At 40.0% G+C, this 27,144-nt stretch overlaps 1 pseudogene; it reads right to left on the bottom strand.

The window, feature by feature from the left end:
• Positions 1-18,485: 18,485 nt before the first annotated feature.
• LOC138407130 (uncharacterized) lies at positions 18,486-26,392 on the bottom strand (annotated as a pseudogene).
• Between the last annotated feature and the right edge of the window lie 752 nt (positions 26,393-27,144).

Genomic DNA, 27,144 nt, shown 5'->3' on the forward strand with positions numbered 1-27,144 from the left:
GCTGTTTCTCTACAGCGACAAAGCAGATCAAGCCCTTGGCCGAGAGGCTAGGCTAACGGTGGGGGGGGGCTGTAAAGAGGTTAGCCTGGTGACCTCTAAGATGCTGATGGAGTTGTTTTTTAGATGGGTAGAAACCGTTGTAATGGGATGGGGATGAGACCATAGGTGGGAGTAGGTATGGGGAGTTTGTGCTGATTTGTGACCCCTGTCCTCCCCCTACTCAGTGGAAGTCATATTGATCCACAAGCTGCTCCAGCACCAAGTCAAGACACGGTAATCCCCCCCCCACCCTCGAGCGCCACAGTCACAGCAAAGGTCGCGGGGAGCAGCAATTCCTGGAAAAGCTGGAGGACCCACAGGATACCTGCTGCCTGTTCACTTCCTGCTGTAACAGAGTGGAACACCATTGTATTGTGTGAATTATTCACATGTGCCTCGGGGGTGGGAAAGAGTGCTCAAAGACCCAACTCAAGAATAACTATTAAACTTAAGAAATAGCTCAGGGATACTGCATTACTCTAGGTGTTGTAGGGTTGGGTTATAATAACCTCCAAAAAATCTGTTTATCTGAATCCTTTAAAGTTTCATATCAAATTAATTATGGTCTAGCTTTTAACGTTGTCAATGTGTAACTCAGAAATCAATTCAATCACAAAGGTGGAATTCAAATCTTTTTGTCAGTTTTTAGGGTCAGTCTGAGTAATTTTGACACCCTGCAAGTTTATCTTGAAAATAAAATGGCATGCTAATTCAATATGGATCTGGCACGAGGCTTTAGCCCACTTCTTTACACATGATTTTTGAATACGTACGTATCGCTCTGCTAATGCTGTCGGTTGCTTGATGGAGATGACCTATTATGTCTTACTGTGATGGTGGAGTTGGAACTTCTTTAAATGTAAATAATAGTTAGCATACATTTGGGTGAGAGCCAGGTGAGTGAGGGGTGACACATTAATTCTGCTGCGGAGATTACACTTGTTTTTGTTTGCAGCACATCGACACCACAAACGTCCTCGACAACTTAGTTGGGTCAGTGCTCACTTCTTGTGCCCTACATATCCTACTCGAGATTTTGTAAAACTTCTTTAAATCAGATGTTGCACATGAAATTAAAGCTTGGATCCATTACTAGCTATTACAAGCTCTGGTTTTTAATGCTTACTTAACCTACCAGCTTTGTGGTTAGTGTCAAGCAGCTTCTAGGATAGGATCAGGGAGTATTTCCCTGTACTTTTTATATCCTGCTATTGATTTTGTCAAGCTACTTCAAAGTTGTACATCAAGTTAATTCACTAGATCATTCTAAAAATCGGATTTTCAATGCCAGGGCAACGTTTTTGTAATTATCTGAGTTTCTTGTTTCAGGGCACATCACTTCTGTTTAAAAAACTTAATTAAAAAGAATTTAATTCCCCGCCCCACCTTTGATTAGTGTCACATAGTCTAAATCTGTGTATCTAGTCTGTGGGTTTCCCTTTGTCCTCTGTCACTTCTACTGTGAGCATACCGGCATTTCTCCCAGTATTTATCTTCTCGGTGATATGAATTGAAATCAATATCACGATTATTTCAAACATGTACCTCGATAATAATGAATGAATTATTTTATGCCCCTCTGCCGCCTTTCACGCATGTATTTAGTTATTAATCGATGGCGTCGGATCATGAATCGGGATCATTCCGGTCACTCTAACCCTGATACTTAGAAGTGCTTATCATGCAACTGTATGACTCAAGTGGCAATCTATAAATGGATGAATTATGATTGATTACGGAGAATGTAACGAAATGCATTAAAACCAAAAATGTACAGTTATGCACATGTTAAAAATAAAAAACCTATAAATAAACCAATGCACTTATTCTTGAGTCATTTCGACTAAGCAGTTTTGACTTTGAGGTGTTTCTTTAAAGGTCAAGAGGTGTGAAAGAGAAGTCTTATCTCTGTACTGACTCCCGCCCTGACTTGCCCCACATGCATATTACTGCTTATTTATAGCTCCTCTTAGAGTCACTGGAGTGTGGACAAGGGATCTATTCCATTATAGGTGCCTGTGCTCAGCTGCATAGCTCTCCTCGAATATATGCCCTCATGTGGAGCTGTACGCCTCGCTTTATGAATGTAAAAGGCTAATGGATATGTGAGTTTACAGGAGGGCCAGTGCGGACATCATGGAACAGCTCTCTGAAGGGGCAAAACCAAGCTATCTCAGTCTCGTGATAAGGGTACACAGATTATTCCAATCTCTAAATCATGTGGGCTGCTTGCAGGAAACAGCTTGGAAAAGGCTGTTAGAGGGGCCCAACTGCAGAAATGACTCATGGGAAAAAAAGTTTTTTGAGAATGGGATTTTCAAAAGTAAGCTGGTTAATTTTATTGCTACTACAACATAGCACGATACAGTGAGGTCGGCATTTTTGTAGTGGTGTCCGAATGTTTGGTGAAGGATTTTATAATCCTAAATAGTGCACTCATCGTTTCCCACGATGCACCTTTAAAAGTAGGCCACAACCAACTCTCACTAAGTATACCGCACAGTGGAAATACGCGAGGAGCGATGGTTTCTTTTATTTTCCCGATGAGCTCATTATATAGTGCTATATAGTGAAGTAAAGAATAAGGAGTGAGTGGAGGATTTTGGATACAACCTCAAAGTTGATTCTGGCATTGATTCTCAATCTTCTTACTGTTCTTCCCCAGAGAAATATCGGATTTTTAATTATTGTGTCTCTATTTCTTTTATTATTCTTTTAGTGTCTCTCTCCCCCCTCTTATTCACCCTTCCCCTTTCTCTCCCCTCGTTTCCACCAACCTCTCCTCTCTCACACCCTCATTGTGGGTACTGTCGGGTTTGTCTATCATTTCTAAGGTCTTTACCTTGCCTTGAGAGAATGCACACAATAATTTGGCGCCATACAAATAAAATCTAATTTAATTCTTACCCACGTTCTTACTCTCTCCACCTCTATTTCTTCCCTCTCTCTTGTTGACTCTTGTTTACGGTTAATCACTTGCATTTTCTGATCTACACACCCCAATTTTAGCAGCGCCGGTGCAGAGGGAACATTTTATCATCCTCTGCATGAGTTGTATCTCTTTTACACATTTACTATATTTGAACAGTTGTTCAGAATGCAATGTAAACTATGACACAGACTGTCATTACATGGTGTTTTCCATCCATCCCATCGCCTCAATGAGTTTTGAGGTAAAACCCTTATTTTACTCGTGATACACTTGAATAGATTTTTCTCTCCTCATATTTTCCTTCAAATGTTTGTACTTCATCATGCTCATCAAGAAATCCATTTATAGTCCCTTACATTTAAATTGACACAACAAAGGACTGAATGAGTGATTACTGTACACCGTTCAAGAATCATTTCCTTAAAATGAATTGTCAAAGGACCAGACGACATAGACAGATTGTACTTCAACAGGCCTGGAGGGGGGGGGGGGGGGTCTGGCATCCAAGTATAGAGACCCAAAAGTGGTAATTAAAGTAGACACAAGGGTCCTCTCAATAAAGCATGTCATTTCAGCCCTGCCCGGATAGTCTGACAAGATCTATGGCAGGGTGATATTAAACTAGACTTGATGAAGTTCAGAAATTCAAGACATCATTGTCTTTCAGATTTAATTATTCAAAACCTGTTCCCCTGGCAGTGCCAGAAGCTGGCAACTTCCATGGCCCGTTGATAAACTGCTGTAACTCAGAGGCTAACCTCCAACATACCCATCATCCGGGAACATGTTTGCCCCCAGCTGTCCCAAAAAATTGCTTGGCTGGCATGCAGTTTTGGCTTAGTGGCCACAGTCGGTATTGTGGGATCATGTGACGCCCCGAAAACAAATTATTATCCTTACTGAGTCCCTCCAAAAGGAAGAACAGCTAGATCAATTCATGCAACAAAGCTATGTAGTTATTTAAGACAGGCATGTGTCCGACAACTCCTGCTTCATCATGAATAGGCTATACACGATTGGTCACCAATACAGATTATTGATCATCTTGTAATAGGATCGCACTAGCTTTGATTTTGGAGTATGCGTTACCACTAAACATGCTGGAAGGATGCAATATGGGAAGAATCTTGTACATTTTGCTTTCACCTTTTTTAAACCCAACGTGTTTAAGGGACTGATATTTAAGTGTGCGTGCAATTTCGTGCGAATCTAAAAGAAAAATCCAGATTCTAAAGAATTCAAATGTGGTCATGGGACCTTTAGCTCAAGCCATTGCCAGAAGATTGTGATATAGATCTCCTGATTAGGGAGATACAAACAATTACATTTATTTGATGATATAGCAATTTCAGAAAATTATATAAAGGACTCCAAAACTTAGCACAATGACCAAGCACTTGATTTATTGTCTTGTGTAATGTTCCATAATATACAGTATTATAGCTGTCAGTCCAACTGAAAGGCTAAAGTGGCACATCTCCACTTATCTTCATATTACTCAACAATAGGATACGATGACAATCAAGCACATTAATGCAAAGGTTTTTTTGACAGCAGAATCATGTTTGTCTGATTAGTCACGCCCAGTTACCAGCACACGAGCGAGCTGAACAGCACATCAACTGGCTGTCACAGTGATGGTGATGTCACATCAAGGACAGGATTGCGTGCCACCAAGAGTCATTCTGAATAATGGGTTGGACGACTCATTATTGCCCGGGTCTGAGAGTTACCGCATCTGACATTTCTGGGGATGCAGTGGGATGGTTTGGGTGGTGGGGGTATGTCAGTGGTGAGTTTGAGCCACAGTTGGCAGAGGTCTTGGAGAATAAAGCGATTTGGTGCTGAGGGAGGCCATCCACCAGAAAGGTCAAGGGAGATGAAGAATAAGATAAAATGAGCAGTGCCAGAAAGTGACAAGACATAGATGAGGAGGATGAGGAGGGCGGGCTCACCCTCACCTCCACTCCGCTCCGCTCTTTAATTCATCCTTCCATCACACACACACACTCCTCTTTGACAATTGCCAATTACCAGATATGCTGACTTGGTTCTGTCCACTTTAAGTTGTCAGTCACGGCAGATGGGTGGTTAACTGGTCAATTTAGCCAACACTGTCATCCCCGATTGTTGCAAGGGCCACACATTCTTCTGTCCTCACCTCCAGCCCCTTTTTCCTACAACAATACTTACTGATCTTAAGGAGGTGATAATGTAGTAATATCATATTTGAGAGTAAATTCAACAGGTTGTAAGTGCATTCTTTTTTCTTACTACATGTAATGGCTGCCATTGTGCAATTTTCAGTTTAATTTTTGAAAGACTTAAGATTAACAACAGCTGTTTGCAAAAACTTCCTGTACTTGTTTCAAAATAAAAGCACTCCAGCATTTCTGTTGACAGAATCCTTTCATTTTTTTTTTTTTCAAGATTTCTACAGTGAAATATTTGCAGAAGAGGAAAATGGACGGTTTCATTCTATAAATCATTACTTTAAAACAAAAGGAAATACAGTAGTCATGCCAGAAACCTCAGAAAGGCTGTTTTGTATGATACAAGTTAACATATAGAACTTCAGGTGATGGCTCTAGCTTCTTTTAAGTCAAAGTCGTGCTGGTTACCACTTTTATTTGGCTAATAATAATAATTCTAAATGTGAATGAGTTCTCAATTGACAGTCTGACATCTTGACAAATTTACATTGAAAGAAAAAATTGCTGTAAAGGAAAGGAAGAAAACTTCAGTTTAAAATCCTCAGATAATGGTAAGTGGTCTGTATTTATATAGCTCTTTTCTAGTTTTGATGACCACTCAGAGCGCTTTACATCAATGGGCAGCATGGCTAATACAATGGTAGTGACTGTTCTAAGCAGATAACATGGGCACCAAAATGTTATATTTAAATATAATTTATTGGGTAAAGAAAACAACAAATTGTACAATTTAGGTGAAGCACACAAGGATTATTTTATATTCAATCTCTGCCAGTTGATCATTTACACCTAAATCTTACACACTGGACTTCTAATCCTTGTAACCAAACATCTGTCTGCACAGAGCTGGACTACTCAAATGACTGAGCAGTGTATTTGCAAAAAAAAAAAAAAAATCACATATCATCTGCCACTTTTCCGACTGGAGCTGTGCAGTGTTGTGTGTCAGGGCACTGAACAAAAGTGAGAATTTGCATACCAACAACTGCACATGCCGACTAACACGCACACACAAACACTCACTCCTCTCAATTATTGTTTGCAGTCGGAAATTGTGTTAGCCACCTGTTGGTGCCTGGGATTTTGACGCATGCCTCCTAATGAAAAGGCTTCTCATCCAAACCATAGAGTCCTGTCACCTGGCTCAGTGAAGAAAAATGAGAATTGGGGGGGATTTGTTTTCAACGGATCAATTAGTCTGTTGCTGTTTTCACACAGTTCCCTCTTTAAAAGGCTGCTCCCTGTCACTCCGAGCAGCTTTTTCCCTTTCCTCACATGGTGTATCAGAAGTAAATGATCAAACAACACATGCCACGGGATGATAATTGTGGTTGATGCATAGATGGCGACATCACGCCTGTGATGATTAGCATCCAGCCCAACGGAGAGACGAAACTTTCAAAGGCATCGGGTATGTGAAACCACCTAAATAACAAATCTTCCTGTGCGGCAGCCCCAGACCCTGTAATTATCTCACTGCATATTTAATATTCACACTCTGCATATGTGGTAGAGGCTATTAGACACACAGATATTTGAGGGAGGATGACAGGTGGAGTTATTGTAGTCACTGTGCTTCACACAGCTCCTCCTGTCAGTATGGCATGACTGCATAATGACTCTGACTGAAGGCTTAGTATTTCTGTTGGGTGAATGCACAGCCCACTCCCGGCTGTGCCGCCTCTCCCTCCTTCAAAAAAAAAAAAATCCCAGCAGCCAGCTCTGACCATCATACGTTGCAGGCGACCTGATCGATGATTGATTTATGGGTTGATTGATTATGACTCGTGTGTTTGCCTGCTGCGTTTCAGGCCCAATGTCTCTGTGATTGCTGACAGCTCATTTGTTAACATTAGAGCCTGCATCAGGGTAAAGTTGCATTGCATTTTATGTGGATTGCTCTGGTTGGTGTTGGTGTAAAATGGTTATTTGCAATGTTTGGCATCTTTGAAACATTGATCTTCCAACATTGCATTATATAGTTTAAATCTAAGTTTTGCCTCAGTTCAAATCTGTGAATATTTACAATTTTTTTTTTTTTAAAAAGTCGAGCTTAAGCTGATGATTCTCCGTCTGTGTATCCATCTGTCTAACTTCAGAATCAGAAATACTTTATTAATCCCCCGTAGGAAAATTCAAATGAGAAAGTGACGAAAGAGCAAAAAGCAGGTATAAACATAACAATATAAAAGTCAGGTTAGACTAAAATGAAATAAAAAATAAATATATGTAGAAATAAAAACCGGGTGTATATAGATTTACATTTGTAAATGAATGTAAGTTAAAGTATACACAGTATACTTTTTTTTGCTTTCCTCTCAAAGGAAGTCTAGATTGAAATTTAAAGTTTGAATTTACATGTGTTAGTAAAAGTATTTTCTGGATAGCACTCAACACATACCTCTTGTATAACGTCTGAAAATTATACTACATATTGTGTGGAACCTTGAGATTGTGCCCATTCACTAATGAACAAATACCCCCTTGTCTTCCTGTCAACAGTTTGTCTTTTATAATGATGACTATAGGGAAATGTTTGGCCTTCATTACAAATTGAATGGCTGAGTTCAACAGAATAATGTCCACACAATTGCGAGGTGTGATTTTTTTGCATTATATATTTTACGTTTATATTATTAATTGTGTCGAGTGAATATACAATCGAGGGGCGAAAATCTTGAATTGATGACAGGATGACGCATTGGTAAATGGTCTATATTTACACAGTGCTTTTCTATTCTTGATGATCACTCAAAGTGCAGGACAGTTCACGTTCAGTGTCTTGCCCGAGGACACGTCAGCACACCAGGCATCGAACGGCGGACCTTCAGGTTGGACGACAACCGAGGTTGTAGTTATGGTTCAAATGGTCCAAAAACACTAAGAGTTCTCTGAAACACTGCAATTTGAGTTTTGGACAAACAGGGAGCACAGTGAAAAGGAGCAAGCGAGACGTGAGCTGAAGGATTTACATCAGTGTCGTGATTTGTTGCAGGCAGTGATAATATGCGCGCGTGAACGGGCTTGATATCTGACCTTTGAAGTCCTCCCCATCGCCTTTTTAATTGTCGAGGTGAACTTTGAGCAGGTTCATTACTCCACTGCCTCTCCACCTTCACATTTTATCATGTTTCCCCACAATGCTCCAAAATGTTGTCTTGTTGCGCGTGAACCAAAAGTAGACCTAACCTGGCCCCATCTGTTCAGTGAAGATGCAAAGATGAAACTGATTTCTGTCTTTTTTTTTCTTTTTTTTCAAAAGATGGTGACACACATGGATGAGATGGATGCAGTGACTTAGAATTAGACCGATGTATCTCTTTAATTAGTGTGAAAAACATTAATGAAGCGACAGCTTTCGTATCAAATGAAACTGCCAGAGAGACAGACACACTATGTCCTTGATCGGTTAATGCAAAAAGAAGTCCAAATGAATGTCCATCTGATGGAGGAGAAGCAACATTCCAGTTCATTGAGGTAGAGACATAGAGACATCCTAGTCCAGAAAGAAAACATCATTATTGCATTTACGGCTCGCGAGGCTAAATGTTGTCTTGTGAAATCAATAAACAATCAGCAGTTTGTAACTATCTGGCTAACTAGCTATCAGCTCCACTGATTGATTGTCAGCAGAGCCCAGCATGTTTATGAATGATCACTTATTATAGTTAATTTACGTATTTTTTGATTTATAAATCAGACTGTTTAAACTGGAGTCTGTTGTTATCTATATTTCTGGGCAGAGGGTAAATCAAGTTCTCGTTTAGGTTCATTATTATCGCTTCTTTAGTATTGTCTTTTTTCTGGGGGAGAAGTGAGGATCGGTGACTTCATAACAAGAGGCCACTGTTGCAATCACTGATCACTTTATGAACTTAATGGGTTTGTAAAGGTCAGCTGTCTGGCTTCTGGCTTTCCAAATCCTCCCTCTACTTAATGCAGTTATCTTCCGGTTTCATTATGAGAGACTGCTGGGTAAAAATGTCAGAATTACCCCTCAAGTTCACACGTGAAAGCAAAATAATTCACGGAAAACCAGATAAAGTAAAATATTCACGTAAACAACTGGTTAATAAAAAGTTGAGCCAATCCATCACACCTGGAAAAAAAATGTAAAGAAATCTTTGGCTCTCAAACTAGTCATCTGATCAAAAGGATCTTTTTAATTTTAGTTGAATAATAATTTAATCAGTTCAGTTTTTACTCTCAATGCCGGAGGGAACTCCGCCATGCATTTTAAAACAATTGCAATATTGATTTGACAAGACAATGTTAAGTACAAACTTCTTCTTACTCCTACTCAGACTGTACTAGAATGCCTCCCAGCAGTGAAATATTCCAAGTACAATATGCACTTTTTTTTTTGTATGATGTCCATGGCAAGTACATTTCAGTTCACTGTGTGTTTTCTTCTGTAAAAGCAAATATTTGCCCTGAAAATAGTTATGGAAAATTTGAATTTAGTAAGTTTTGCACAAGTTATCAAGATTATCTGACGCAAGTGCTAGACTATTAAGGTGGAACACAACTGGGTGGTATTTTCAGCTATTATTTTTGCACTTACAGTAACATATTGCAATACATCTTGCAAAATGTATAGTAAAAATATGGTGGTAGTGTGACCCATGTTGTGATGTCCTCGCAAATATACAGCCCCACTATTTATATTTGACTGCAATGGTAGTAATATAACATATTATAATAACTCGTTGTGTTTTTATATGTGTATAATCACCTGTAACTAGAATGAGCCTTTTATATGTACGTCTACATGTCAGCTGAGAACATGTTTAGAATGGAGCTCTTGGATCTGTGCTCAATTTCCACCCACCTGGCAAAAACCAGATTTGCTTGCTGTTGGCTCAAGGGATCTATTCCTCCATTGTTAGCCTTAGACAGACAGCGTTAACATAAATATGTATCTACTGCGTGTACAAAGAATTACAATGCTCTAGAGAGAGCCTTGTTGAATATCTTAGAAACCAGTCCACATTTCCTTTTCGCCCATTTCTCTTAACCCTCCACCTCTAACCAATTGCTAAGTTGATGTCCTACAGAAGATGCCGATTGTATTGATTCGGTTTTCCATGTGTCGGGGTCCCTTTCGTGTTTCTCTGCCTCTTTATGTCACCCCTGTGGGTATTTTGGAGCGAGGCGCTGAGCGGGTCTGCCCTGTAAACGGACCATCAAGGTCATTGCTAGCTGTGAGAAATGTTTTCTAATAAAGCTCCTGCAGCTGGAGCGGTGGATCTCACCTTGTAAAGCCAAGCAGCTGAGGGGGATCTGCTGTTTTATTGCCTCCCTGTGTAAATAATGTCAGCATGAATAGAGCCTTTCACGCACAATGAGCAAATAAAACATCACGTTTCACCCACCCTTGTCTTGAAATGAGCTGTTAAGACTCAACCACATTTGAGTCAGTGTCAATTGAATCAATACATTCAAGGAAAAATAACTTTTACTCTAAATATGCTGATACTAAAAAAATCCCGTACTTGTTTCTCAAAGCTGCAAATGTGAGGTTAGCGATAATGACGGACGGGAAACTCGTCGGTTGGATTGTTTGGGTGATTATCCTTCAGTATCAGGACCCTAATTAAGAAATCACATGTCAGCAGCTCATGCAGCACTTAAATGCTTCCTATGTGTACTGTACATTTATGCTCTAATGTCCAAGAGGTCACAGAAAAATAAATAAATGCATGTTTCCAGTTGCTTGTCTCTTATAATGAATGTGTCTGTTATGTGACTCTACACCCACCCACTACATGCCTTTTGTGCTCCGAGTCTTTTTTTAAACCACGCGTGTCAGTCTCGCACTCATTCCATCGTCAATGTGGGACCTACACTGTGTTTCGAACTCAGCTCTAACAGCTTTATAATACATAGACAAGAAAAAGATACATTTCTATATTCTTCCTGAATATTAAATCTATCTGCTGAACAAACCAATGATAACTAGAATGGCATGCAGTAGAATGAATACCTCTGTCAAGGGGTCCTCTCTACGGAGGCCGCCATGTTTTTTACATTTGTCCAGACTGACAAACTAAACACCTTTTGAGTTTTTATGACAACTGAAGCTACCACAGGTTCTTTTTCATGTTTGGAAGGAGAGGGTGAGGTGAGGGGTGTTCAGCTGCAACTTCAACACTAGATGTCACTACATTCTACACACTGTACCTTTAAACTCACTATTTGGATCTGCATTAAATTGCTCACACATGAATATCAGTGCCTAAAACATTTCTTTTGTCATCAAGATCCATAAATAATTCGAATGAATGAGGTAATGTTGACAAACCCAATCTTGCAATGATGGAATAATAAAAAAATAAAATCTTTAACACACCCCCTGGATTCTAACACCAAGCATTATAGTCATTGAATACATGAATAAACTTAAAACCCACAAGAAAAGAAAGAAAGACCAATTTGTCTGATATGAGACTGCATAATTAATTAATTAAATCGTGGGAGCTCAGATCTGTTGCTTACCATTTACTTCGCCTGATTCGCAATGTATTTTTTATTTTTAAATTTGTTTGACGATTTAAAAGACTGGCTTTAATTGATTGATCAGCCAGTCAATAAGAGGAAAGACAAGACCGGCCTCAGCTGACTCACACAGCCTGACAGGCTGGAAGGATATTTGGGAATGTGAGTTTCCTATATGGGGAACTTTAATGATACCAGAGTAGGGCTGCCTTTATTTATTATTAAAATAGATAAGATGAGACTACATTAAACAGTGAACTGAGTAGAATATGAACATCCTGTGTGATTGTGTTTTCATACTGTCACCTGTTACATTATGACATCTAATCCATCAGGAAACCTGGCAGCTCAAAGCATCTGCATTCATATTCACCCATTAATCGACAATAATAAAAAAAAAGATTAATTGTCATGTAAAACCACGGCAAAGCTGTGTCTGTGATTTTAAATGACTCCAGTACAGCTCCTCCAGACAGAAACGCTTGTGGATACTTTGAGGCCAGTAACTTCAAATAGTAAACTCGACTAAACTCGTTTCATATCTGAGTTCTCTCAATTATTTAGTGTTCCGCAATAATTCAGTCTCACAGGTTCAGTCTCATATTCAGATCTCCTGCATCTTGTGGCTCTATGATGCATATTATTAGAAACAACTCAGGGAATATCGAATGCACGCTTCTCTACTTTTAATGATCCAAGAGAGAAAGACCGGTTACAGGACAATGCCAGATCTGCTGTGGGCCAATCACGGACCTCATCCCCCATCTACGATCACAATGAAATGGCAGATGTGACCTAAAATCACCTAAACCACCAACGTGATTTTCTTTCTTGCAGAAGACTTGCTCCCTCTACATCATCCCCGCCTCACCATGTGGCTGACTGAGGATCACTGGATCAAAGGGGTGGACTCACAGTCAGCTGGTCGGGGAGGAGGACAGGTACCTGGACTCTTTAATTAGCCATCAAGAGTCAGGCTCATGCTGCAGTTTTCATAATCTTCCAAAACGGACAGTCTTACATACACGCCTACCGCACACGGTTATTGTAAATGTGAAGAACGAGAAAGCTTTGCCTTTTTCATTCTTTAACCCTTTGAACTAGAAAGCGGCTATTGGTATTTTTGCTTATCATGGCGTCATTCTGTCCATCTGAATGCTTTATATCTAAAAAAACATAGTGAAATTGTGTTAAAGCAGGTTTAAAGGTACAGTGTGTAGAATTTTGTGATATCTAGTGTTGAAGTTGCATGTTGCAGCTGAACACCCCTCACCTCACCCTCTCCTTCCATACATGAAAAAGAACCTGTGGTAGCTTCAGTTGTCATAAAAACTCAAAAGGTGTTTAGTTAGTCCAGTCTGGACTAATGTAAAAAACATGGCAGCCTCCGTAGAGAGGGTCCCCTCGATGTAAATATAAAGTATTTAAATATAAAGGGTCTTTTCTTGGGTAAAGAAAACTACAATTCATACAATTTACATGAAATGAACTCGTGAAAACATCATGAGGATTATTCTACATTAAATTAATAGATCCCTTTCACCTAAATCTTACACACTGGACCTTTAACTTACTCTTCTCTGCGTTATCAAAATATTCCCCTCTTCATCTAATCAAACGTTCACTTGAGGAGATGGAGGCATTGGCTTTCAGCTGCAAAGAAGTATGGATGCTCTATTTCTAATGGTTTTTATTTTAGGTCAAGTTGAACTGGATCATGCAAACAACAATCTCTTGCAAAATCCCCTGGTGCCGCCACCCGCTCCTACCACACAATGCAATATAACAATGTCATCACGAGCGTACAATATGATGAGGAAGAATGAGGCCAATGGTTTCTGTTTCAAAAGGAATGTTTGTTCTGGCAATTATGGTTTTTATTTTCGATTGATTTAAACTGGACCGTGGAAACAACATCGTGCCTCGGCCATGTTTTCTAGACATTTTCAGATGAGCCTTAAAGTCTGTGCTATTATCACCAGCAGTGTGATTCAGGCGACATCGACACATACAACAGATTTAAAATACATCACTTTGTTATATGACGCAAAATAGTTGGGCCTGGTCTGTTTTGATCCTTCATTCTATTTTGAAGCTAAATATTCCGCTGCCACACAACAGTGTCATTCTAGAGTCCTCAGTGATCCCCTTTCAGCCACAGGGGCTTTGGATAAGTCAGGGGAAATTAGCATTGTCCTTTCAAGACCCAGATGTTGTTCTTCTCTATATCCTTGCCTTTGGTCTGTGATAACAATGGAAACAAATCTTGGAAGACACATTTCGACCAGCAAATAGAGGTTCAAGTCACGTTCATCTTGTGTTCTGTCCTCTCTGTGAAATATGCCCCTAGGAGTTCCTCTCACGAGACACATGTTATGAATAGTCCTCTCAAGGATTGTTGTTTGAAAGTAGCCGTGCTTGTGCCTGTACAACCTATTTGTTAGTCAGATTGAAACTTGGTAAGCTTGGTGACAGAGGGACACACATGAGCAGGTGAACAACTGCAGCTGGGACAAAGATACCTCGGCAGTAACATGCCAGCATATGTGACAGAAGCTCTCTGTTCTTTGTTTCTAACGAAGAAGTTTATAGAATTATTCAGGAGACACTTGTCTACTGGGAGATTCCTGTCTTAGCTGAAAACCAGGCCTCCTTTGTAAAGCAGGTTTAAAGGTACAGTGTGTAGAATTTTGTGATAGCTAGTGTTGAAGTTGCATGTTGCAGCTGAACACCCCTCACCTCACCCTCTCCTTCCAAACATGAAAAAGAACCTGTGGTAGCTTTAATTGTCACAAAAACTCAAAAGGTGTTTAGTTTGTCCAGTCTGGACTAATGTGAAAAACATGGCAGCCTCCATAGAGAGGACCCCCTTGATGTTAATATGAAGTATTTAAATATAAAGGGTCTTTTCTGGGGTAAAGAAAACTACAATTCATACAATTTAGATGAAACGAACCAGTGAAAACATCATGAGGATTATTCTACATTCAATTTCTGCCAATAGTTTCCTTTCACCTAAACCTTTAAGTGTGGCAGAAGAGGCTTGAAGTAAAATATATAATAAAAGCAGTGTTAGAGATATTTTATTGTTGTGGGACAAATATTATATCCTTCCATGCATTATTCACACCGCTTATCCTTTGAGGGTTGCACTGGACTGGAGCCAATCCCATCTGATGTTGGACAAGAGGCAGGATAGACCCTTGTGTGCTGTAGATGCAACATACAGCAACAATAACCATTGACACTCACATTCACATCTAAGGTAGAGTCTCCAATTAACCTAATCCACAGACTTCAGGAGGTCGTCTGAGTATCCAAAGACAACCCACAAAGACATGTGTCACGGTTGTGGTTTTGTTTGGTCACGTTTTGGTGTATTTTGTCACGGTTGTGTATTTTCTGTGTTCCTCTCATGTTCCCTTCTGCCTTCCTCTGTGCTCCACCCTGTGATTCTCCTGTGTTGTTCTCTGTGTCCCTCTCCTGTGTTCCCCTCCTTGTCCCCCGCTATGTTCCACCCTGTGCCTCTCCCGTGTTCATCCCTGTCTTGGTTATTGTATTTGTGTTCTCGTTGATAAGTTTGTTCAGTGTTTCCTGTTTTATTTTGTAGTCCTTGCTCCCTGTGTGTTTTCACCTTTTGACTTCCTGCTCTCATCAGGTTCACCTGTTTGTCTTGTGCCACCTGTCCCCAGTTACTCATTAGTTCCAGTGTGTATATAAGTCTTTGTGTTCCCCCCTTGTGGTTGTTGGTTCGTCATCTTCGTTTCTGGTCAGGTCCTGTTCGTGTGTCCTGTCAGCTCTCGTCACGTTTCACGGTAAGTTAGTTTCCTGTCCTTCCTGTGTTCCACTCCTGTTTTTGAGTGCAACTTTTGTTTCTTGAATATTTCTTTTGTTACGTTTACCCCTTTTAAATAAAATACACTTTTTTTGTTAAACCATATTTAGTTTCTGCGTTTTGGTCCTTCCCGTCCCTTTTTTCCTGCCATGTTCGTTCCCTCCCCACGCACCTCCAAACCCTGACAGTGGTTGGTTCGTAGTGTGAAACATAGCGAGGGACAATGAGGGAAACACAGGAGAGGGACACAGAGAACAACACAGGAGAATCACAGGGTGGAGCACAGAGGAAGGCAGAAGGGAACATGAGAGGAACACAGAAAATACACAACCATGACAAAATACACCAAAACGTGACCAAACAAAACCACAACCGTGACACCAGGTAGAAAGACCCCGGCTAAACCAGGGACATTTTTGCTGTGAGGCTACTTTCTTTTCATTTTCACTGAGTTTTACCCCAAAAAGCTGCAAGAGGATCATGCTGGTTACCTCCACATACACTATTTGTGCTGGTTTGTCGAAATTTCTAGAATAGAGGGGGCGTGTTTAAACATAGCATGATCCATAAATCCATGACACCCACATAATGTATTAAATTAGCATTATTATCCTTGAGTGGACAGTGCAACCCAGCTAAGAAGATTTGACAGCTTCCTTAGTTACGGGCTTCCCAGCTCTCCGTCAAAGGTCAGCACTGTCGAGTTGGTTAAGTGGGAGTGGTACCAAATGTATTTCTCCCTATTCTCAATTCCCATTTTTAAAAAAAAAAATTAAATAATTGATCTTCTCAAGCATTTGAAAGTTAAACACATCTATAGTTTATTGGCAAACAGTTTTAATTGTTTCAGTTTCTTTTCTTTGTTGGTTTGTCATCGTGGATGGCTTTGTGTATTACACAACCTGTGAGCCTCTGCCACTGATACTATGGAGAGAGAATGAGTCAGGGACAAAATATATTATACAGGGGCTGAAATAAAAATATTATAGAGTTACAGCTCCTGAGAGATTTTTTTTATATATATGTTTTCTCAGGCTCTTTTTTCTCATATCCCAGCTTGAGACAAAACAGAAGTCAGTCATTATCCAGAGGCTGCTAACGCCCACTCACTCTCTCAGCTATTTTCCTCAGTTGCTTGTTCTTTCTCTCAAATTATGTATTTAACTATAAGACCTATATTATATAGACAAATAACAATGAACACCCTGTATTCACACTTATGTTGCCACTATTCAGCATTTACCACCTCGTTCAAGTTTCCGAGTTCGACTGTTTCTCTGCTTCAATGTCCGTTTGTGAGGGTTTTGTTTGTTTGAGGGTTTTGTTTTTGTATTTATGAACTGCCTCGGCCCGGAGTCGAGACATCCCCCACCCTTGATTCACACAATTGACAGTTCTTTTCCACGCTGGGACTATAATAACCACTAAGGGTTCCTTGGAAGGGATTCAAATTATAGATAAAATACCTGTCATTTATTACAGCACATTCCAATCATCAAACGTAAGATAGTCCAAGACCCATGTGACTGTGAAAGTGTTTGTAAAAACCTTATTCTGAAAGATGCACCAGGTAACAATTTTCATAGCAATTATGGCTTTTTGGGCACAGCCATAAAAGTTGACATCTTCCGCATAGCCATAGGGTCTTGGACTGGGAAAAGACAAATACATTATAAAGCATTATACAGCAACTCTGTGTGAACTTCATCAAAAATAAAGGTTTATGGAGGACAAGGAGAAAGACCTGCCAACCTCTTTAAAGGGACAAAATTGAGAATTCACTCATCATCTACTCACCACTTTGCAGATGGAGGGTTGGGTGAAGTGTTTGAGCCCACAAAACACTTTTGGAGTTTCAGGGGTAAACAGTGTTGCAGCCAACTCTAATACAGTTGAATTAAATGGTGACTGCTTGAAACAAGGTCATTTATAACATGTTTTTAGCCTAAATGTCCTCTTATATCCTTCTCTCGAGCTGCTTTCATGCTCAGATCACAGCGATTTCCAAATTTCCCGTCGGCCTTGTTGTTCTCACAGAAAAGTGCTGCCCATAGGGTATGAATGTGTGTGCGCTTTGAGTGGTTATTAAGATAAGAAGCGTGCTTTAAAAAATACCATCTACATTTCTGTTTCTTTTGGCCCAGAACCCTACTGATGGGATAATCAAGTTCAAAGATATGATTATGTAATAACTGATGTGGGCAATCCATTTTAGCTATTAACATGACCACACCCTGATACCCTGATTTGGTAGAGGGGGGTTGTTCTTGAACCAGAGGGATATATTTGGCTGAACCAGGTTATGGGCCACCAGTTGTTGACAGAAAGTTTCCACCTTTGGTTCTGTAGCCTGTTTTGACTGGGTTGGAGGGTTTGCCTCAGGAGTGTGACTCGATAAATCTCAGTAGACTCCTTTGCTGTCAAAAGACTATTTTATTTTGATAGGGAATGAATATTGCCCCTCATTACTTATGTTTGAATGGGTTTGCATTGTCTTAGCTTGCCCTGACATGTGCACCACTCCATCAGCACCATTTTCTCTCGTTTCGGCTCAGGAGGTAGATCCAAAGAGTATCGACGCACCATAGCAGCCAACCCAGAGATTGTTAAGTTCCCTCATGCAGGCTATTACTCCTAGTAAGTCACAACCATCTCATGTTGAATAAACAACTCCAAGAAAACAACAGTAAGAACAGCTCAAATGCAATGCCTTATTCTAACATTTTCCCGATGTGACTAATGCACTCTGATCAATAGCACAGAAACTAGCAACACTAGTGTGGTACTGGATCTGCAAACAATAAAAAAAAAAAAAGAAGAAGTCAAGTCAGTAACATGCATTGATGAGACATTAATGTGATAATGAGGGAGATGAGGAAAGAGAAGCTCCATGTGTCATGTCCCCCCCGACATTCCAGACCTATAGAAGCATAACTAAGAGCAGGTTGAAGACAAGCCTGGACCAGCTCTAACTATCAGCTTTATCATGAAGGAAGGTTTTAAGCCTCCTCTTAAACGTAGAGAGAGAGTCTCCCTCCCGAACTGAAACTGGGAGATAATTCAACAGGAGAGGGGCTTGATAGCTGAAAGCTCTTGCTCCTGCTCTACTATAAGAGAGTATAGGGACAACAAGTAAGCCTGAATTCTGGGAGCGCAGTCCTCTAGTGGGGTGATATGGTTATATGAGCTCTTTAAGGTATGATGGTTCCATATTATTAAAGGCCTTGTAAGTGAGGAGGAGAACTTTAAATTCGATTTTTGATTTAAATGGAAGCCAGTGTAGTGAGGTAATACAGGAGATATGTGGTCTCTTTTCCTGGTTCTTGGTCAGGACACATGCTGCAGCATTTTGGATAAGGTTCAGGGTCTTTAACGTCTTACTGCTGGTGCCTGATAATGAGGAATTGCAATAATCAAGTCTGGACTAGTTTTTCTGCATCTTCCATTTGTTTAGAGTGAGAAACAAAGGACAAATCAGGATCAAAGATGACTCCCATGTCCATGACTGTTTCACTGGAAGCAAGGGAAATGCCATCTAGAATAGCAGTATCATAATATAATGACTCTTCTCAGGTGTTAAGAGCAGGGTATTAGAACCTCTGGTTTATCTGAGTTTAACAGGAGAAAATTGCTGGTCATCCAGGTTTTTATGTCACACAGCTGATAGGCTACAACTTTCCCAAGGATTCCGGATTCCAGAAACTAAAGGGAGGTTGGCTAAAACCTCGGTGTCCAGAGTGGGTAGGTTTTGAGAAGGGTTTAATTATAGCTTGCTTAAAAGATTGTGGTACATATCCAGTAAAGCACTATTTATTAGTGGCAGAATTTCTTTAAGTTACTTTGTCGGAATGAGATCTAAGACACAAGTGTGTGGGTTTAGACGATGAGATAATTGAGGTCAGCTGATCAAGGGGGATCGGAGAGAAGCTGTCTAAATAAGTAGTAGGATTCAGAAGGAAGTGCATAAAGAGTGACATCACAGAGGTGGCCCCAAGGTGCGACAGCTGGAGGAGAGCAACTGCACGGTCTGACTGCAGCCAGCTCCCGTGATGTTATATGGTCACATGACCTGGTGACGTTTTGCAGCTCTGAAAGAAGTCTGACAAAAAAATCTAACCAGCATGCATTGTGTTAAAACAAACATTAAAGTCAGTGCTGCACAGCGCTGCATTAAGTTAAACACACTTAATAGAAAGCCACTCAATGTATAGGGGCTTAAAGTCGGCTGGAATATCAAACCACGCCATTACACATAGCTGTTTGCAAAATGCATAGCAATGTGGAAATCTATTGTCTCCTTCATCTTGTTTGTAAGAGACGTGGAGTTGGCGAGGAACAGACTCTGGAGCGCTGGTCTGTATGGTTTAGCCTTTAGCCTAGCACGTGGCACGGCTTGCTCCCCCCGCCACTGTGTCCTCTCCCTCTGCCTAAATATACGGCTTTTTCCAGCCTGGCATAGAGGCATAAATCGTTGCTTTGACTTAGAAGGTAATCCGTCCCAGCGACAGGCATTGAGAATGTTCATAGAAAGAGCCAATTTTCTCCCTGATTGTCTCATTTGCTGTTGTAGGTCATAAAGCGGCAGCAACAAGACTGTTTCATAAGCAGCTTTAACATACATCATGGTTTTGACACAGAGACCCCTTACTGGAATTTCGGACAGGCACGCGCCGAGTGGCCCCAACACCAGAGAAAGAGCTTCTGTGTTCAAATATTTTTCATTGTAGTTTGAAATTTTGTCTATTTGCTTGCCTGCCTCTCAAATAAAATTCCACAAACTGTACCTGCAGTAATGTTTTAGTCTGCTTTGGGGTTTGCTAGAAACTCTACACACCCCACATTGTGTGGTACTTTGGGCTAAGGGAACTGATACATAAATTGACGGATAAGAGGATATCACTGGGTAAATCAAATGGGAACTGGAATGCTCATCTTCCCTGGTCCCCAGCTCCCCTCAGCCCCCTGTTTCATCAGTCTGGTCCCCAGCTCATTGTCTTGCCTACCGGTCAGTCTGCCAGCCACGATCCCAGCTCAGCACTTCTTTGGCTCTGTTCTGCAAACCACCATTTCCTCTTTGCCTGCCCAAATTCATCATATGTGTTTTGACTCACTTATTTAAACAGATTCTGGGGTAAAATCACAAGGATTTCTTTATCTGATTACAAAACATATTAATTCAATTCGCCTGCAAGTAGTTCCATAATAATATCAGAGTGTTTTTCTTCATTTTTCTCCATTTTTGTTCCGACAATGTCTCTATTCGCTATTGTAATGTTGGCTGACATATCAGAAATTTTATTCAGCTGTCAGTTTCACAGTCAAATTTCCTATATTGTTTACAATGATTAAAACAAGCAGGCTTGTCATTTTCTGAGGTAACCAGCCAAACTTCATATTATCACATTAAAGGCACAGTCCAATATACATATCCTACCACCGACATGTGAGAATTTCTATAGTGGCTGTGAGTTGGCTGTGTCACTCCAATACTCCAGGCGTTGCCAGGTGTTGATTGGGACACACGTTGCCCTGCTGCATAGCAATTAGCACGAGTTGAGCTGTAAATTGCTTTGCTTTTGACATTCTCTGAGCAGCGTTCCTGTGTCTTTGCACATTAGCCAATGCATGCAGGATACTCTTTTGTCAAAATCTGGGCCTGAGATTTGAGATGAAGAAGAGACGATCAATAAATGCCAAGTAAATTGAACATACTACTTTTACAACAGTTAATGTGAGCTATTATTATGGGAACAGAGCATAATATGTGGCTTTGAATAGGTTTATTTAAAATAGAATACTTGGTGTTATAGGTCGCCTATTTGGATCAGCTTTGGTCTGTAGAAATCTTGAATTTCAATTAGCTTATCTGCTCATTTAAATTGTGTGGTTGAATTTGTGTTCAAATAGTCATGTTCATGATCTGCTGAAAGGAGTCGGACATAATTTAATAGTGTTTTGTTGTTTTTTTAGTGATTCCAGTGCAGACCATCTGCTACACAGACTCAACCACCAGCAGGCATATTAACTAAACTGTAAATCTGTGTATATATACGGTATTTTGTTAGACAGATTGGCGGATCTGTTCAGTATGCTCAACAATAATTTATTTACAATAAATTCCCATCTCTTCCACACATATGGTTCATTGAACTTGGCCCTCTGCAGTTCCCGTGTCACTTGTCCGCATGCTTCTCATGAAAAAAATAAACGGGAGCAGGCAAACAGTCTCAACTGTGTTCCTCCCTGTGTTTCTCTCTGTGTTCCTCCCTGTGTTCCACTCAACACGATTCAATTCTATTTGTATAGCAAGGTTCAGTGTTTTTGGCAGAAATTGAATATAAAATAATCCTAGTGATGTTTTCAATGGTGTGTTTCATCTAAATTGTATGAATTGTTGTTTTCTTTACAATAGAATGGGCCCTTTATATTTAAAAACTTTATATTTACATGGGGGGGGGGGTCCTCTCTGTGGAGGCCGCCATGTGTAGCCCTGTATAAAAATCATTAGGATACAGTGCATAAAATGAATCTAAAAATAGCAGAACAAATGTTGTATTAAAATAGAAAGTTCCTGATAATTAGATAAGTTCATATTATTAAAAATAGGAGTTAAAATAAGGTTAAATACGAGATAAAATGTAATAAATATAATATGTCCAGTTAATAAGTTTAGCTATTTACTGTTAAAAAGTAAATCAATAAATAGATGTGTGGTTAAAAGGCTCTGTGATTGAGAAGACAAGAGACTTATTGATTTGAGTGCTTTTAATGTGAAAATCTAACTTTTTCTCAGTTGTGTGTCAGTCATTCAGTATCTGTATTTCTCATTGGGTAGTAGCAAAGTCACAGCCAATCCAAGTCATCCGTCTTGTATGGGGCGGGACATGAAGTGCAGGGTGTGGTTCAGCATGCTTTAAACAGGTGTGAGAGAGAGATAGAGTCCCTGCTGTGGGAAACAATTAAGAGGTGTATTCGAGGTCGACTCCTCGTGGTCCTGTATATTACTCTTCTATGTAACCTGCCAAAGGTAAATATAATGTGTATGCCTTAAATTGTGAGCTGTAACTTAATGTTGTAGTGAGAAAGACCGAGGTGTAATGTGATTAGAATCAGAATCAGAATTCTTTTATTTGCCAGGTATGTTTGCACATACAGGAAATTGCCTTGGTGTCATTGGTGCACTACTTATGTACATAAAACAACAATATAAAAAACAACAATATATAAGAAATTGAATAAAATAAAATAGAATAAAATAAAATAAAATAAAGTATATACATATATACATATATATATACAGTAAAAGAGTAGTATATATACTGTATAACTTAGCTTTAGCACTGTTGTTTTCAATGCTAAAACGGGCTAACGTTAAGTCAGTACGATTTAGCGTGATGATATTATGGCTCAATACAGTTCATGTAATTAAAGGAGACGGACGTCTGTGAAGAGAGAGAGAAACTGAGATGGTTGCTGGTGGATGGACCCTGCTGTTTTATTCTTCCCTGGATTTTCGCCACTGTGTGTGCTGCCTGTGTTCGGAGTGTGACTGCCATCACCCCTTTCTGTGACTGTCGTCGCCCCCATTGCTCCTCGTTTTGGACCTGTGAGTATCGAACTGATATGACAATGCACGTGCTTTTATTGTATGCTCTTGATTGAGTGAAGTGGCCACTCAGTTTTCAGGCCTCACCGCACCCGAGCATCACTACAGGCCTGCAACTAAGTTTCAAGTTGATCATTTCTGAAGTGGGCCCACATGTGATGTTTGTGAGTTAATTTACAATCCATAGGAATTGTTTTGTTTTTATTCAGAGACCTGTGAAAGGTAAAGATTTTATTTAACCAGTGAATTAAAGGGTAAATTGAGAAGTCATAGGAACAGTTTAAACAATTTACAGAGACCCTGTATTTTAGTTTTGTCCCAGGAGATCTGGGTTACACATGTTTTTTACATTAGTCCAGACTGAACAAACTAAAACCTTTTGAGTTTTCATGACAACTGAAGTTCACCACAGTTTCTTTTTCATGTTGGGAAGGGGAGGGTGAGGTGAGGGGTGTTCAGCTGCAACATGCAACTTCACCTCTAGATGTCAGTCAATTCAACACATTGAACCTTTAACATAAGGTCAAATCTGACAGTATTACACAGAAACCCAACAGTTTCTACAATGAGCTCTCATTCTTGTTTTTCTCAATGTTATCATTATTATTATAATTATAACTCAGAGGAAATCCATCTTCCCATGCATGAAAATAAACCACACTTAGCATCGGTCTCATCCTGTGCCAATAGTCCTTTGCGGGCCAATTGTCCTGATGATGGCGCTACAACAGCCATCTAAAGTTTAAAACTTCATAGCAAATACTGGATCAGTTGACACCAAACCTGCTACACTAGATCCTTAGACTGTCCTCTACAAACAATCCAAACTCAGTGCTTCAAAATGTTTCACTGTAAAATCCTCCCTAAATACATTTCCAATGTTCACGGAAATGAATAACTAAAATGAACCTTTACCTACTACCTTTAGAGTCTAAGGTTGTGAATTGAAACCCTGGTTGAAGCACAATCATTTCCATCTATGTCCTATATAATTATTATGTATTAATCTTTAAATGTGGTTGCATGGTCATATGACAGGCTGAGACAGAGTATCAGGTCATACAGAAGCCACTCTGAATTGGCAATAGTGAATGGGCATAATAAATGCAAACATTAATGTTCCCATGATGCCACAGTGCAGACATAAATAGGAGCAGAGCCGCTGATGGGCAGAGCTGATGCACGGCTTATATTCATGTTTTCTATGAAATAACCAATAGCGACTGTGCTCCCAGTGTGTGAATACTCACTTGCTGTAATAAACACTTGATGCAGATGCAATAACAACATCTGGCTGAGCAAAAAATAACAGGTTTGCCTAACAACACTTTACCTCTACCTCGTAAATCTGAGCAGAATTCAAATCAAATTAATTAAATTCTAAAAGGGTTCTCACTTTAAATATCCCTTTGCTATTCACTGGTTGTATCTGGGGGATTATGGTTGCTGCTAGACTTTGAAATTGGATTTACAAAGTATTTACTTGACTGTAACTAGAGGTAGTGTAGCAGAGGCACAAATCAAGTCAACTTATGGGATCAGTCTCAAACAGAAAAGGTACAACCAGCATGGTTTCTTGTGTAATACAGATTTCTCTGTAGCATTCTTCAGAGCTGTGAGAAAACTGACAGAAAGAGTGTATCTAATGAGGATTAGAAAATGTAGGCAAGCATTTGAATCAGTTTCCACATTGTTGCCTCCTAACCCTAGATGAGGAGCACCATAGCACTTTTCTACATCAAAACTTCATGTCTTTGCGAGACTTGTGACCCATGCCCATGCATTATGGGCTTTTAGCATTGTCCTGCGTGATAACAGCTTGTAATGCATCGTTAATTCATCTTATCTGCTAGTTTTGTCTTGGATAGGAAGCAAATTCATATCGTAATGTAAACAGAAAACAGAAATTGTAGTGGAGGCCACAAAAAACAACTTGGACACTGCAAATTTGAACAGGTATAATTGATTATCCTTGTCCTTTTATTGTGCATGAGCAGGGATTGACACTCCTCCTGGCTCTGATTGGTGATAAACTTGAGTCTTGCATTCTTCCATGGGGCATAACAAGCTGTAGATGGAGCCAAAGGAGACTGCATCATGTTCTGGTGTCAAATCAACAGACTATATAAAGATGGACTACGTGTCTAGGAACGCTGCCATCTTACATAGATGAGTGTGTGCACAGGAGTGATTTGTGGAAAGCTCTCTCTAAAAGTCCAACTCATACACATTTCTGTTGTGGCCCATGTCACCTCAGAGGAGATAGGGTTAATGCCGTATAATGCCGCCCAACCACCAGGAGACTTTGGCTTTATATACAGTTTACAGTCAGATCAAAGTCACAGTTCTTGCAAACGTAGAAAAATAACAAAGTTGCGTACATGTATCTTTGGTGGACAAAGTTCAGTTCAGCACCTCAGCCTCCAAAATGTGGATTTACTGCAAAACAGTTGGAAATGAGTATTTCCATACAAGGTGTTTATTTGTTATAATTGGTTCACTTAGGGCTGCATAATGCGTGAAATGTCATCGAACAGGCTATATGAGCCAATTTAAACAGTCCCAAGTGATGTTTGATCTTTTTAGCCTTGTTTAGCTTGCTTAGCTCATTGGTTTAGTTTTTCTTTGGCAAACAAATTCGTTGGTTATCCTGATTTACTGCGGTAAAAATCTCTCGACTCCGTGCGCAGCAACAAACCGCAGATAGACGCAGTTGGAGAGCAGCTGGTGAACAGAGTGGTCAATTTAGCTGAAGAGCCTGAGATATTTCCCTCAGGAGGGGGTGGAGATGAAAAATGGAGTTAAAAGAGAGGGAATATGGATTTAGTCTTTAGACGCACAAGCCACTTCAAATGAATCCTACAACACTCTATATACAAGATGAGTAAAAAAAGGGAATAAATCAACTGTATTAGTTGTTAGATGGTCAAAGGGAGAGTTTTTATGTGAGGATTCACGGAGTTAGGATTCATCTGGGCAACCTTGAAACTTCATATTCTGAGGAGCTTGTTTAAAAAAAACAGTTGATCATGATATGATCATTAAGACATGGGGCTGCCGCACACTATCAATTTTTAAAATGTGGGAGATCACAGACATAATGACAGGTACAGAAACGGGCAATATTGTCTTCTTCCTCAGTTGTTTTTATAACAGCTGGCAAACAACTTTGACGTGCATTACCGCCACCTTCTGAACCGGAGTGTGGCGCACGAGCGTGATTGATTGCGACTTCAGGAGAAAACCAAACCTCGGATGAGGCCCGACATCGCGTGTTCTGTTCTGCAGTGAGTAGGAAATGCATTGTTGTTTTCAGGAGCAGCGATACGATTATACCGCATCTAGTCGGGGACGTTTCACGGTCAGCTCGCGCTATTGCAGGTTTCTATTTGAGACGCTTATCGTAAATATCAATCCCTGGTTATGCTTCAGTGCAGCAACCTTTACTTAAATGTATTAAAGTGAATAATGACCCTTTATCACTAGATATATCCATTTTTACTTACTGTCCAATTTTCACACTATTCCTGAATACTGTTGAATAGTAGATGTGGATGTGAGAGGCCAAATGTGCCCTTGCTGCTGCTTTTCCACCCCTGCTGCATAATACACACTGCTCTGTATACATTAACTGTGCTGTGGAGGTGGCGAGCTGGAAATCAATGCAATCTTTTCCAGTTGTCACCGCCGAGCATCTTCTTTCTGCTTGACAGATGAGCAACGCACTCCTCTGCTCTTTATGTAGCAATGATTAGATCCAGAGGTTTCCTGTGGCATCAGCACCTGCATGATGATGTAATCCACTTTATATCGGCTCGCAAACAAGCAGGCGAAAAATGATTTTGTCTTCCATTTCCCGTAGTTTGGTTTCACCCCAGCAAAAAGACTACAGTGCCAATTAAGTGTTAACCATCATAAGAGGGTTTATTTATTAATATCTATCACATGTGTCAAATGCCTTCACCAGCACCTATCCCATATTTACAATGTGGCTATGACTGGGCCCTTAAATATATAGGAG

The sequence above is a fragment of the Paralichthys olivaceus genome, chromosome 24, assembly GCF_024713975.1.
Source record: "Paralichthys olivaceus isolate ysfri-2021 chromosome 24, ASM2471397v2, whole genome shotgun sequence".
Lineage (NCBI taxonomy): Eukaryota > Metazoa > Chordata > Actinopteri > Pleuronectiformes > Paralichthyidae > Paralichthys > Paralichthys olivaceus.